Here is a 15,368-nt window from a genome sequence, read left to right as displayed (position 1 = left end):
CAAATGCTAGATTATCTTTTTAATACTCAGGTTTTATGTCCTAATGATTTAAGAGGAATAGTTTGGTTGATATTCACTCAGCATCAGCAGTTATTGTTTAACACCCATTGGCAAGCGTTGGTGAATGAGTCGGTTGCTGTACAGCGAGCCCAGGGAGACCCATTACATAGAGTAACAGTAGAGGAGCTGATGGGCTTAGGGGCATATTTGCGTACAGAGGCACAGATGATATCGGGAGCTGATAAACTTAGAGAGTCTATGAGGTTAGTGCGTGCTGCAATAGATATGGTTAAAGAGCCAGGAGGGTTACCGGCTTATATGGGCATTAAACAAGGAAGGGAAGAATTATTTGGAAATTTTTATGATAGAGCAGCTACTGCTATAGATCGGGCTGGTGTGGCAGATTACATGAAGGGGGCGCTATTGAAGCAGTGTGCCTTGCAAAATAGCAATCCAGCAACCCAGAGAGTGTTAGCTACTTTAGGGGCAAATTGGACTATTGAGGAAGCATTAGAGCGAATGGCATTAATGCCAACAGCTTCACAGGCATTTATAGCAGAAGCCTTAAAGGAATTAGGATTAGGGTTACAAAAACAAGCAGAGTCCACTCAAAATCAGGTGTTAGCTGCTCTTGTTCCTCTCCGAAGTGGCTCACTGGCATTCACGCAAGGAGGTTCGAAGCCATTCCTCAAGTGTTACCGATGCGGCAACGAAGGACATACACGCCGAACGTGCTGAGCGACTGGCATATGGTGTCAACACTGCCCATCCAGCTCCCACAACACTACGGCTTGTAGGCGCCGGTCGGGAAACCATTTACGGAGCGCTCATCTCGGGGGCCGCGCCCAGACACAAGTTGCTGCCGTGACATTGGAGACACCAGCTGCTGCCGTGACATCGCTGCTACCTCCTGTCTGCAACCCGCAACAACAGGGAGCTTCGGCTTGGACTTATCAGCAGCAGTAGACGTCACACTAATGACGAACCGGCCTGAGAGGATACCCGCTGGAGTAAAGGGTCCTCTTATATTAAATGGACGAACATGTGGAGCATTATTGCTGGGACGTTCCTCTATAACTATGTTGGGATTATTTGTTTTGCCTGGTGTTATCGATGCGGACTTTACAGGGGAAATACAATTATGGTTTACACCCTTTATCCTCCGATTAAAATTACAAAGGGACAACGCATTGCACAATTGGTACCACCATCACAAATGACATCAGGAATACAATCATTTACTGGGCAAGCACGGGATGAAAAAGGTTTTGGCTCTACTGGTGTTACACTTTTAACTGTGGATTTACAAAATAGACCAAAACAAAAGGTTGAAATTACCTATGGGCATCAAAGCATAACCCTTTATGGATTATTGGATACAGGAGCAGATACCAGCATCATTTCTCCAGAAGCATGGCCACAACATTGGCCTCTATTTCCTTCATCAAACATGCTCACAGGAGTGGGAGGATTTACATTGGCAAGTAGATCGCCATCTTTGTCTGTGTGCATTGAGAATCAACAAATATCTGCTGTGTTTTCAATTGTTCAACTGCCTCCTACAGTTTCCTGCTTAATTGGAAGGGACATTTTAACACAATTGGGAGTGATGTTAACTAATCAGCACCCTTTGGGGTAATTGCCATTGCTTGGACTTTCCCCATTCCACTCACCTGGAAAATGGATACACCGGTGATGGTTAAGCAATGGCCATTAAAAGGGGAGAGTCTTATGCATGCCCATGAATTGGTACAGAAACAATATACAAAAGGGCACCTACGACTGTCCACAAGCCCTTGGAATACACCTATTTTTGTAATGAAAAAGAAATCATGGAAATATCGTTTGATACATGATTTGAGGGCTGTAAATGACCAAATGGAACCAATGGGGGCCTTACAGCCTGGTCTTCCAAATCCAGCTATGATTCCAGAACACTGGCCACTTTTGATTATTGACCTAAAGGATTGTTTTTTCACTATTGGCCTGCATCCTGATGACATGAAGAGATTTGCTTTTACTTTACCAGCAATAAATCGTGGGGAACCAGATAAAAGATTTGAATGGACGTCTCTTCCGCAAGGCATGCGCAATTCCCCGACTTTATGTCAGCTTTATGTTGATGCTGCATTACAGCCACTATGTCGCAAATGGCCAGCAACTATAATATATCATTACATGCATGATATTTTTTTTGCACAGCAACAGCCATTCTCCTCTTTGCAGATTGACAGCATTAAAAATACTCTTGCTGCATATTCACTTGTTATTGCTACAGAGAAAATTCAGACCACAAGGCCTGGAAATATTTGGGATGGACTTTGATGGATCAAATAGTAATACCTCAAAAATTGGAATTACAATTGGACATTAAAACTCTACATGATGCACAGAAGTTGCTGGGAGACTTACAGTGGCTGAAGCCCATTGTGGGAAAGCCAAATAATTTATTAGAAACCCTACGGCCTTTGTTAAAGGGCGTTGACCCTACTACTCCTGTACACCTGACAAAGGAGCATCATCTTGCTTTGCAGCAAATTAGTAACTGTGTACAGCAAGGGTATGTGTCTTGTCAACAACTCGACCACCCCATTGACCTTACTATCTGGAATAGCCCTTGCCACTTGCTTGGTGCTCTCTCTCAACAACAAAAGAAAACGGGGGAGATACGGGTGTTGGAATGGTTGTCACCACCACTACAGCATAAGAAAACAATATCTTCAAAAATTGAACAATTGGCTGCATTAATCAAAAAGGGGCGTCTCAGAATTCTTGAAGTGGATGGTAGAGAACCTGCTACTATTAGATTGCCTATGGAAAAAGAAACCTTGGACTGGTACTTGATTAATTCGAAGGATTTACAGGAAGCATTATTGATGTCACCTGCTAAAGTAGAGACTAGCAAATTAGTGCCTAGAGTTTTGCAATGGATGAAAGAATGGAACTGAATAACTCGACCTTTGAGAAAAGAATACCCCATAGAAGGAGCTATTACAGCTTTTACAGATGCAGGAAAGAAATCAAGGCGTGCTGCTGTCACCTGGCAAGAAAAAGGACAATGGAAGCATCAACTCCTCACAGCAGACCCTGCAGATAGCTTACAAACTCTGGAATTGTTAGCAGTAGTATGGGCGGTGTCCAACTTACAGGAACCTTTAAATGTGGTCACAGACTCTATGTATGTTGCAGGAGTAGTCAGACAAATAGAGGAAGCAGAAATTAAGGAAGTGAATAATAAACGATTGTATGAGTTACTGATACAGTTAAGGAAGGCTTTAAGGGAGAGAAATGCAGCGTATTCTGTGATTCATATTAGGAGTCATAAATGGTCTGAAGGTTTAGGAGACGGGAATGAACGTGCAGATAAATTGGTTACCCTACCCATTGATAATTCTTGTCCTATTGATAAGCATACATTGGCCAGAGAAGCACATAGTGGATATCATCAAAATGCAAAAGGATTAGCAAAACACTTTGAGCTGAGTTTGTCAGAAGCTAAGGCCATTGTTAGAGCATGTCCAACATGTAGTTGTCATAATGGTGGAATAGGTCTAGGCATCAGGGTTAATCCTCGAGGTTTAGAAATAAATGAAAAATGGCAAATGGATGTTACACATGTAGCTAGATTTGCTAAAGTCAAGCATGTGCACGTCACTATAGATACATATAGTCATTACATATGGGCTACGGCTCAGGCAGGACAGAAAGCTATACACGTTATCAGACACCTGTTAAGTTATGGGAGTTCCAAAGAGTATCAAAACGGATAATGGTCCAGCTTATGTAAGTGCTAGGGTCCAGAAATTTTTGAATCAGTGGTCTATTAAGCATACAACAGGTATTCCACACTCCCCTACTGGACAGGCAATAGTGGAAAGAGCAAACGGTACTTTTAAGCAGTATATTGAAAAACATCAAGATTTGAGAGATCCACAAGCATGTTTGGCTAAGGTTTTGTATGTGATTAATCATTTATGCATTTTTGGGGAAGATGATACCCCTCCTGCAATTAAATATCATCCGAGGTCAGGTCAGGAAAATACTAAGGAAACAGAGGTCTGGGTTAAGTATAAGAACCCAAGTACAGGACTATGGGAAAAACCTGCAAAAGTATTATATTGGGGTCGGGTGTATCTTTGTGTTTCCTCACCTACAGGGCCTTTGTGGGTGCCTGCTAAGTGGACTAAACCTGTTTTTGATGCAGCCTCTGGTGGACCGCCTCATGGAGGAGGACAAGGAATGACTGGGGAAGAAACTGCTTCTAGTCCTACGACCGCTACTGTTACAATTGAAGGGGCACTCGAAAGCGGTGGACAGAGCACTGACACATCACTACCGGACAGCCCAGGAATTGATTGGTTTTATTGACTCATTATCAACATTTCGCTTAACAAATCCAAAGAAAGAACATTGCCTTGACTGTTACAATCCACATTGTGCTGCCTGGATAGCTCTACGTTGTGGGGGTTGTGAAAGAACATTTTGGATAGAACAATCATTATTACGGGATTTGTGGTGTCACACTTGTAAGCACGAGCACATGTGGGGTAAAAGCTGGCAAGATGAATTAAGGAGACAAACAGGGCAAAATGCATATATAGCTTTAAATCTTTATGAGTCTCCTGAACAGAAAATTCTTGCTTATTATCGATGGGAGGTACAATGTATTGTGAATAGAATTAAGGTTCAAAATAAATCACGCATAGTTTCTGTAAGGTGTAGGAAATTAGTACCTTTAACACAGCATTCAATTGTAGGACCCTTCAAGGGGAATCCTGATAGAGCACTAGATTGCTGCATTGAAAAGTTGCAAAAATTGAGTTTGCAAGTGGCAGGACCAGTAAGATTAGGAGCAGCAAGTTTGAAGATAGATAAGAAAAGGAAGGCAAAAAAGGGAACAATCTCATCTGAGTAAGGATATCAGTGATTGTTAATTAATTTTCTATGATTAGGACAATTTTACAGTTGTGGGACCCTCGGGAGGATATAGTTGTTGAAGAAGATAATGAACAAGAACTATGATTACGAAATAAGATACGCCTTGTAATAAAGAAAGAGCTCGAACTATTAGCCTCATATAGTAAAAAAGTTGAAGAGGCTTTGCAATCACCACCATTGAATTGGTTGTATTGGGTTGAAGAAACAGACTTTTATACTGGTCCTTACTTACACTCACTTCCTTGTTATGTTTGTAAAAGGGATGTTGATAAGTGCTATGCATGGATAGCTTTGCATTGTGCAGATTGTAATCAGGTTTATTGGTATTCACAGAGGTCAATAGGATATTTATGGTGTGGACATTGTTTTGGAAAGTGGATTCAAAATTTTCTCTTGGTTAGAGCTCTTGAACAAAGTACTGGCCTGCCAGGACGGACAGGATTACAGCTTTTTGAGAGTGCAGAACAAGTGGTTATAGCATATCTTAGGTGGAAGTTGCAGGAAATACTTAGAATATTTGAAATTACTAGAGCTTCACGCATCATAGCAGCTCACTGTATAGCTGATTTGCTTTCAAACTTACCTCACGCTATACCAGTAAGCAATGATGCTAATTTGGAATTAGATCAGTGTATTCAAAAATGAACTCAGTCTTACAATAGACAATCTAGCAAACCAGGGAAAAGACAGCGAAGAAAGGAAAAACAGAGAAAGCAGAAAGAAAAATGAGGTTTGTTTTTGTTATACTGCTCAAAGCTATTGCGAGTGAAGCAGTAGGAATAACACACTTTAGTCAACCAAGAGAAAATTTATGGGTGACTCTTGCTAATCAAACTAGCCAATCATCACTTTGTCTTAGTCTTGGAGGAGTCACTAACCCATTTCGAACATGCCTGGTAGGACTTCTGGTGTGGTCTCCTGGAGAATTTTGCAGTTTGATAAACAATCAAACCTTATGTATGTCTAACATGTCAAACATCACATTGCCAGTGCAACAAGGGTATACTGCAAGTCAGAGTGATGGCTATCGTCAATGCTTACTAATCCAATCACTTAACACCTCTTTGCATTCTCCTCCTGAGGAATTGGATCTTTTTGGAAGTACAAATGCCAGCATGTCTAACACTACAGCTGGCGGATGGTTTAGCTTCAAATTTTCGGATGCTCAGAATTTAAACCAACCTAAAGAAACATGGGCCACCCTAGATTCATCCCTGAATGTGAGTAAATTCTCTCAGCAGCATTACAGTCAATGTAATGGCACAAATATCACGGCACCAATGAAATTACCCACAGGAATATTTTTGATTTGTGAAGACAGGGCGTGGAATGGTATACCAGCTAAACCACAGGGTGGACCCTGTTATTTGGGAAAATTGTCATTGTTTCACCCTAATGTGTCCTTGCTAATGCAGCTGAGTCAAAATTCAAACAGGAAAAGACGTAGCATACATGATTTAGACTGCAGCCAGATAGGAGATCCACAGTTTTGGGGTACATTCAAACAAGTGGTAGTTTCAACTATCTTGCCAGGAGGATCTGCCAATAAAGCCATGAATTTAGCAAAACGATGAGGATGCTGGGCAAAGGATGAGCTGAACAAGACATCACAAATTCTAGACATGCTAACTGCAGATGTGCAAAGTGTTAACCATGCTGTTTTGCAAAATAGAGCTGCTGTAGATTTTTTGCTCTTAGCACAAGGGCATGGATGTGACAAGTTTGAGGGAATGTGTTGCATGAATCTGTCTGATCATTCGGTGTCCATTCACACTAAGATAAAAGAACTGCAACAGGGACTTCACAGTCTCAAGGAAGAAGAAGGTTTAGGAATTGACAAATGGCTTAAAAGCTTAGGACTTGGGCCATGGCTGAGTAAGCTTGTGATCTATGCTATAGGACTGCTAGGTGTAATTTTACTGTTTTTGCTTATTTTGCCTTGTATTTTTAATTGTATTCAAAACATGGTCAGCCGTACAATAGCAAAAACCTGGTAAACTAATCTCCTTGCTCAAGAAGAAAACGGGGGAAATGTGGAGAGTATTATTAATACTTGGTTAGCTGACAAAGGCCATGCTGACATAATGCCGCTGGTTAAGCTGAGAGAGATAAGTCAGCAGTCAGTAAGCTGAAAGGAGAAGTCAGCAGTCGGTGACCAATGATAGGCAAGGACAGAATGCCCTTGTCGCAACATAAGGATAGGGAAGAGAGATTCTTCCTGAGAATATGTAGAAAGTATCAAAAGTATAACCATAAGAATGCAGAAGTAGGCGTAGTTGCTGATATATAACTAACCAATCCAGAGCTCAACTTTTGCAATATGTATGAAGCTCATTATGAACTGTATTTAACCTGCTGTACTGATCAATAAAATTGGGCCTGTGATGATCTAATTGATGTCCTGGTCTCCTTCCGTTGACAATTTGGTACTCCCCAAATCTGCATCCTAACAGGCCAAAGTCTGCCCTTCCTAATTCCAGTGTAGAAGTTTTGTTGCTGCCCATCCTTCTTTCACAGAACATTGAAAACTTGATTATTTCATGGTCACTGTGCCCCAGGCAGCCTCCGAGCCCCACATCTGCCACCAGTCCTTCTCTGTTTGTAAACAGCAGCAGACAGAGCTTTCCTTGGCAGTGGGAGTGTTACCAAAAATTTGGCAAAACAGAAAACTCCTTAACACCAATGTAGCATTAAGAAGCATCATTCTTTATTCAGCTGGATGCACGGGGAATAGCTCCTCCCAAAGCCGTGCATGCTGACAACAGGAAAGTTTTTGTTAATTTTCTGTATTTTGCACACATATTCATTGATTTTCCCAGACTAAGCATAAATATGACAATGGTTTCCCCACAATCATTAACATATTTCTCCTCCCCTTTACCCATGCATTCTTCTGTCCTGGAGGTCTCTCTGGTGGTCCCTGGTGCTCATGGACCCCAATGTTCCAGTGGGCCTGGCTGTGATGTTGGTCCCAAGGGTTGCAGGCGAAGAGAGAGGCGAGAATGTTGATCCATGATCAGACGGCTTGATTTATTATTTTATGATATATATACTACATTATAACTATACTAAAAGAAATAGAAGAGAAAGGTTCTCAGAAGGCTAGCTAAGCTAAGAATAGAAAAAAAAAGAATTAATAACAAAGATCTGTGTCTCAGAGACAGAGCGAGACCCAGCTCTACCATGACTGGTCAGTAAATCCAAACACCCACAGGAGACCAATCACGGATCCACCTGTTGCATTCCACAGCAGCAGATAAACATTGTTTACATTTGTTGCTGAAAAATCTCAGCTTCAGCTGGAAAAATCCTAATGAAAGGATTCTAATGAAAATATGTCTGCAACACCTGGCTGAGCTGGCAGGACACTGAGGCTGGTGAACTTCCAGTTCCCCTTGTCACACAATGGGCATTGTGTGGTTTCCATAGATCTGGGGTTTTAGAGAAAAAGCTCCAGGTGTCAGCTCACCTGGTGTACACAATTGATCATCTCGTAACATGAGGTCACAGAGTGGGTTATGTGAGGTCATCAAGAACTATGACATCATAGAACTGCATCTGTGACATCACATGGCAGAGGTCTGACATCACAGAGCTGGCTGTGACATCACAGAGTTGGCTGTGACATCACAGATTTGGCTGCGACATCAGAGACCAACTGTGTGACATTAGAAAATGGGCTGTGACATCACAGAGCATGCTGCGACATCCCGGAGGGGCTGTGTCATATCCCAGCAGGGCTGTGTCAGGTCACTGGGTTGGTCACTCTGGCCCAGCTCCCCCTCACAGTTTCTCACAACAAGTCCAATGCTGTTGATGCCCATCAGGGTCCCTGTCCCCCGGGATCCCCCCGGCCCACCTGGAGCCACAGCCTCCACCAAAGGATGTTCCAAAGGATCCACCCCAGAGCCTGACAGGGGACAAGGGGCCAGGGCTGTGTGACCAGGACATCAAGGACGGGGATTATCCAGGTCACTGTGGCCTGGATTGGGTTCCCCATGGCAGGAAAGATGTCTGGCAGTTGGAGCAGGGTCTGGGAAGGGCCTCCAAGGCGGGGCTGGAGCCCTTGGGCTGTGAGCAGAGGCTGAGGGAGCTGGGCTGGTCCAGCCTGGAGCAGGGAAGGCTGAGGGGCTCCTCATCCCAGCCTGGCAGTGCCAGCGAGGAGGGGATGGAGAACAGAGCCAGGCTCTTAACCAGGGGCCTGGTGGGAGACAATGGGCAGAAGGGTGGGATGAGGGAAATGTTGGGGAGGGGATAGCGACAAAGTGTGATTGATTGTCAGCAATGAGGAGTTTTGATTTTCATATCTGTTCAAAATGCATTAAGAAGGTGTTGGGGGCCAATATAAATTGGACATTGCTGATATCAACCTAAACTGAAAAAGACAACTGAACAGGACAAAACAGTTCTCTCTTTATTGTTTTCAATATAGTATATTCATTTTGAATACACTTCTGCAATGTGACTAATTAACCACAGAAGAAATAAAAACTTGAATGATTCCCAGAGATGTGTCTTGTTTTGGTATTCTGAACAAATATTTATGAGCTTTTCTAACTGAATTCCAGAACCAAAAAGCTCAAGAAAGAAGAGGCCCCTGGAGCAGTAAAATTCATCATCGGCCTCCAAGTGGCTGAGGATCCATCCTGATCAGAGCAGCAATGAACAGAAATGGGCACAGCTTTGTGGCTGCCCCAGCTCTGAGATGGGTCCTGGGCCTGGAGCAGGAGCAGCTATTGAGGGCCCCAAGGCCAGGGCTCTTGTGCTGCCCTGGGCAGATGGGATGGCAGCAGGGGCTGCAGAGCTTTCAGCACCTCAGCCCGAGGTGAGCAGGGCAGCCAGGGAGCCTCCTTTGGCCTTGGTAAAGCACCATCCCCCATTGCTGGGGCTGAGTCCTGTGGCAGCTGCAGCTGCTGCTGTGCCCTTGCCAGGGGCTGAGGCCGTGGGCCAGTGCCCAGAGCAGCCTGGCCTGAGCAGAGCTGTGGGGCCAGAGCCGGCTGGGCTGGGCTGAGGAGAGGCCCTTTGTGCTGCCCAGAGCTCAGGGCAGCTGGCAGAGCTTGCAGGGAGCTGGGCTGGGCTCAGAAAGCCTGGCCCAGAAACCATCAGTGTCCATCTCAGCCTGGCTGAGCGTGCAGGGGCAGGACTCAGGCCAGGCCTTGTGGGACAGGGCCAGCGCCTGTGCAAGGCATTGCAAACAGGCAAGTGGCCCAGAGAGGAGGCTCTTGCCCTTGGTGGCATGGACAGAGCAGGGAGGGGGCCCAGGACATTTGTCAGTGCCAGCCTCTGTGCCCAGCCCTTGGCAGCCCTGGCTGCTGAGCCCAGCTTTGGCCTGGGCTGAGTTTGGTTGTGGCCCAGCTCCATCCTCCTGCGGGACTCAGGGCTATTCCCAGCCATGGCCAGCCCTGGCTGCCTCTCTGCTGGCCCAGAGGCCGGCAGAGCCCGGGGCAGGGCTGTCTGTGCAGCCCCACAGGTGCCAGGGGCTGTGCAGGAGCTGGCAGAGGCTGCCCAGCAGGGAGGCCACGGGGCACACCTCAGGACACAAGTGGCACTGCCTGTTCATGGGCACACAACTGATGTCTGCCTGGAAAGGGGCACAGGTTTTAACACCATTGGTTTCATAATATACAAGCATATTTTTATTATCTAGGTCATTTAAATACATTTAAGCAATGGCAAATTTTTCCCGCCAGGAACAGGAATTTCCTGGATCTACTGGATCCTTTTAGTGATGGCAGGAGAAGAAATACTGATCTTCACCTCTGCCTTTGCCATCAATATTCATTCTAATATTTCATGACACTCCTTCCTTGAGATGTTTCCAGGTCTCCTGGATAAATGGCCATGTCGAAGGACATCGCTTCACTTGACCAGCTGGATCTATTTCCCTTTCATTTCTCCCAGATTTCCTCCTCCAGATGCTTTCTGGTCATTTGAGTGCCTCCCAACTGACTGGCTTCAGGCTTTGAACTTCAGGAAGTTGCCCAATCTTTCTAAAATTCCAATTAATATCACATTAGTCAATATCCTAATTACATTTATATCTATCCTAGAACTACTTTTTTTTATGTCTTTGTCTAAAATTCTTCCTGTACGGAAATCCCTGGGGGATGGGGGACACGTCATATGCTACTGGGACATCCCAGGGAGCTGAGGGAAGAGCTGTGATGGTTATTAAACTGTTCAAATATTCAATTTGTGTTTGTGTGCAAGAAACCTTTCTGTGCCTCTGAGTGTCACCAGTCCCTGAGCCCAAAGGACACAAACCTGATGAGTTGTGGTTCCCACTGCAGGGGCACTTGAAACTTGGCTCTGAACAGGAGAGCTCTTCATCCCCTTTCTCTGTTTTCCTCCCTCTGGGCATGGAGGGAGTTCCTGACTTCAGCCTGTGACTCATGTGTGCAAAGTGCAAATCTGGGCAGAATCAGGGCAGGGAGGGTTTGGGGGGACCTTGGGATCTGTGCTAAGCACAGAAGGTATATTCCATTGCTCTGAAACTGTCTTCTGTGGAAAGTGAATTCAATATCCAGCAGAGGAATGACTTTTGCATTTGATGGAGCTATGTCTTCCCTTGGCTTTGTTGGCTGACAAGAAATTAATATCCCTCTGTGTCTCAGGCAGCTCCTTCTCCAAGGAAAGCAGGTGGGAGTGCCAGCCAAGGAGCTGAAAGCTGCAGGTGCAGCGTGGGCTGGAGGGAGCTCAGATTTGCACAAGGCTGCTCTGAGTGCCAGGGCTTGGATGGGGGAAATGGTGGGGTGGGTGTAGGGACAGAGTCTGATTGATTGTCATCCATGAGGGGTCTTGATTTTCATATCTATTCCAACTGCTTGAGGAGTTACTTGGATTCTGTGTCAGCTGGAGATTGCACATATCAATTTATTAACAGGGAAACAAAAATAAACAGGACCTAAAATAATCTTTCCTCACTGTCTTTTTAAATATCATGTTCACTTTGAATCACTACTGAGATCTACCCAACCACAAACGATTTGAAAATTAAAATCAAATTATTCCCAGAGGCTTGGCTTGTTAAAGTGTTCGCAATGCTAATGAGCCCTGGGACACTGAATTCCTGCTCTGAAGAGCTGAAGGCTGAACAAGCCTCTGGAGCAGGAAAATTCAGCAGCAGCCTCCAAGGTGCTGAGGATGTCAGCAGCCCCCTCTGAGGCCATCCCTGCCCAGAGACCATGGGGGAATGGGCAGACAAGGAGAGCGTCCCTGGGGCTGGGGCAGCACAACTCAGAGGCACCAGCGGCTCCAGCTGGGAAATGGAGTGTGGAATGTGGCTGGGAAAGCCCTGCCTTGGCTGTGCCAAGCAAGCCCTGACTCCCATCCCCCAGACAACTCTGTCAAGGAGACATTTAAAAGAAGTTACAATTCGTTGTGTGCTCTGAGTTGGATGTACTGGAGAAATACCAACAGGAGATTCTCAGAAGCTCAAAACAACAAACAGGAACTTGACTGGCAACTTTAGAAAATCAAAGAAACTTTGGCAACGTGTTTAATATGACATTCAATCAACAAAACCACTTCTCAAAGTAATAACTTTGCCCATTCAACTTCACAAATTCTAAGCCTACTCAATTTTAAGTTAATATTTGCAAGAGGACAAAAATAGAAAAAGTATTTTTCTGTCTCTCTCAGACAGGGAGAAAGAAAAATAAGATTTGGAGAAGCGCACACACACAGCTACCAACTCCTGGATTCCAGCAGTGTTCAGATGGAAATTACAAGAGGAGATAGGGTCAAGATGTGTGCTTGCCTTGTGATCAGCCTTAAATACCCCTTTGGTCTTCCTGGATCCTTCCCCCAGCTGGGACTTGGGCTCATTTGGTCACTCAGGAGCTGGACTGGAGGCTCCAGAGGTAGCTGTGGTGCATTGCCTGTGCTGTGCCAGAGACTGGCAGACACTGCTGGGCTGGGATAGAGGCTCTGGGGGGTTTGGGGTTCCAGGGCAGGGCAGGGCTGGGGTTCCAGGGCAGGGCAAGGCTGGACCTGCCCCTTCCTCCCCCACACACGAAATGTTTTGAGCCAAAAATCTCCTCCAGTCTATCACAATAGGGAAGGATGGAGGTGAATTCCCAATTCTGGCCATGGGCACCTGGATAAGAAGGACAGTTCTTTTCCATATGAGGGAAAGCATGGAGCCTCAGTGTTTCAGGAGCAGATGAGAAGAGACCCTCAACATGCCAAGGTAAGCTGGCCCAATCATGCAGTCCATGGGAGGCCAAACCAGCCAGATCTATCCTGTGTTCCCTTGGTTTTATGGGGACCCACCGTGTCACAATGGACCCTTGGTTCAATGGAGTCCCAGAGTGTCTCAATAGCTCCTATGTTCCAGAAGGCCCCAAAGTGTCACAGGGGTCTTAAATCATTCCATAAGCCCTTGCAGTATCACAATGGTCTCCATGGCTCCCCAGGCCTCACAATGTCATGGGACTCCTCTGTTCCATGAGCCCTGCAATCACAGAATCACAGAAATTTTAGGCTGGAAGAGACCTGTAAGATCATCAAGTCCAACCCATGCTCTAACACTTCAACTAGATCATGGCACCAAGTGCCACATCCAGTCTTTTTTTAAACTCTTCGAGGGATGATGACTCCACCACCTCCCTGGGTAGATGATTCCAGTTTTTGACCACTCTTTCTGTAAAATACTTCCTCCTTAAATCTAGCTTACATCTCCCTTGGCGCAGCTTGAGACTGTGTCCTCTTGTTCTGTCAGTTGTTGCCCGGAGAAAGAAACCGACCCCCAGCTCACCACAGCCATCCTTCAGGAAGTTGAAGACAGTGATAAGGTCACCCCTTAGTCTCCTTTTCTCCAGGCTAAACAACCCCAACTCCCTCAGTCGTTCCTCATGCGGCTTGTGCTCCAATATCACAATGGACTTTTGGACGCTGGGGGTTTGCAGTGTCACAATGGTCTCCTTTGGCTCCACAGTGTCACAATAGACCATTGATGACAGGAGGCCCCTCTGTGTCACCCTGGAGCTTTGGTTCCATGCAGCCCTGCAGTGCCACAAAGGCCTCTTGGTTTCATGATGCCCCAGAGTATCACAATGGTCCTCTTGGTTCTGTAAGGAACCCCAGGGTCACAATTGTCTCACTGGTTCCATGAGGCCTCATAGTGTTATGATGCTTTGCTTATTCCCTGGGGCCTCACAATGTCACAATGGTCTCCATGATCCCATGAGTCCTCTCCGTGTCACAATGGCCACTTCGTTACATGAGGCTGTGAAAGTGTCTTATTGGTGTCTTCATCGTTCCATGACACCTTGCAATGTCACAATGGACCTTTGGCCCATGAGATCTTATAGTGCCACAATGGCCCCTTGGTTCCACATCACACCAAAGTGTCACAATGTTCTCCATAGTTCCATGAGGCCTCTCAGTGTCACAATGATCCCTACACTCCATGGAGCCACAGAGCGTCAGTACAGTCCCCTTGGTTCCATGAGGCCCAGAAATGTCACAGGGCTCTCCATGACTCCATGAGGCCCCACAGTGTCCCACTGTTCCCTCAGTCTCACAGGGCTCTACAGTGTGACAATGATCCCTTGGTGTCACAGGGCCCCACAGTGTGACAATGATCCCTTGGTGTCACAGGGCCCCACAGTGTCACAATGGTCCCTTGGTCTCACAGGGCCCCACAGTGTCACAATGGTCCCTTGGTCTCACAGGGCCCCACAGTGTCACAATGGTCCCTTGGTTCCATGGCCCTGTGCTGCTGCATTCCCCCCTCCCCTTCTCAGGCCGCCCTGCCAGCTGAGAAATGCTCCTTGGGGCTTGCCCTTGGCCAACAGCCCCTGGGCTCAGCTCCTCTGCAGCTCATCACAAACACTGTCTGCTCCAGGAACTGCTGCTGCCCAACCAGCTCTTGGTTTCTGTAGGAGCAGCCCTGGGAACTGCTTTTGTTCCCTCAGTGGCACAAGATCCCTGTTCTCACCCTGCCAAAGAAAGCTGTTGGTGCCAAGTGTGGCCAGGATGAACCATTGCTGGGACTGAAGCCCCTCTCTTGGGGCCCTGCAAACAGCACTCCAAAAGGAGCCTTTGGAGCTCTCCTGGGCCAGCGACTCCCTCTGAGTGGGGCCTCTCCCAGCCGGGAACTCTCCCATTCTCTGCACTCGGGGATCCCGAACAACAACGGAGCCTGGGCCGATTCCCCCACTCCTCCAGGCTCAACCCTTCACCCGCTGGGGAGATGCCAAAGGATCCACAGTGAGCATTTCTTGCCCTCATGGGAATTGCTCACAGGTGCCTTGCACTGACTCTTTGTGTCTGTGTGCACACAGGAGTGCCTGTGCTGGGGAAATGTGGCAGAAATGCTGCTCTCTGAGGGGTTGGAGTGCCTTGGATAGCTGAGTCACTCAGCTATCCAGATATCAGTAAGTAAGATTAAGTCATGAGGTATAAGCGGTTAAATGCTTCTGAGA

Source organism: Melospiza georgiana, chromosome 25, assembly GCF_028018845.1.
Source record: "Melospiza georgiana isolate bMelGeo1 chromosome 25, bMelGeo1.pri, whole genome shotgun sequence".
Taxonomy (NCBI): domain Eukaryota; kingdom Metazoa; phylum Chordata; class Aves; order Passeriformes; family Passerellidae; genus Melospiza; species Melospiza georgiana.
The sequence above is the reverse complement of the archived record's forward strand: the minus strand, read 5'-3'. Positions refer to the sequence as shown.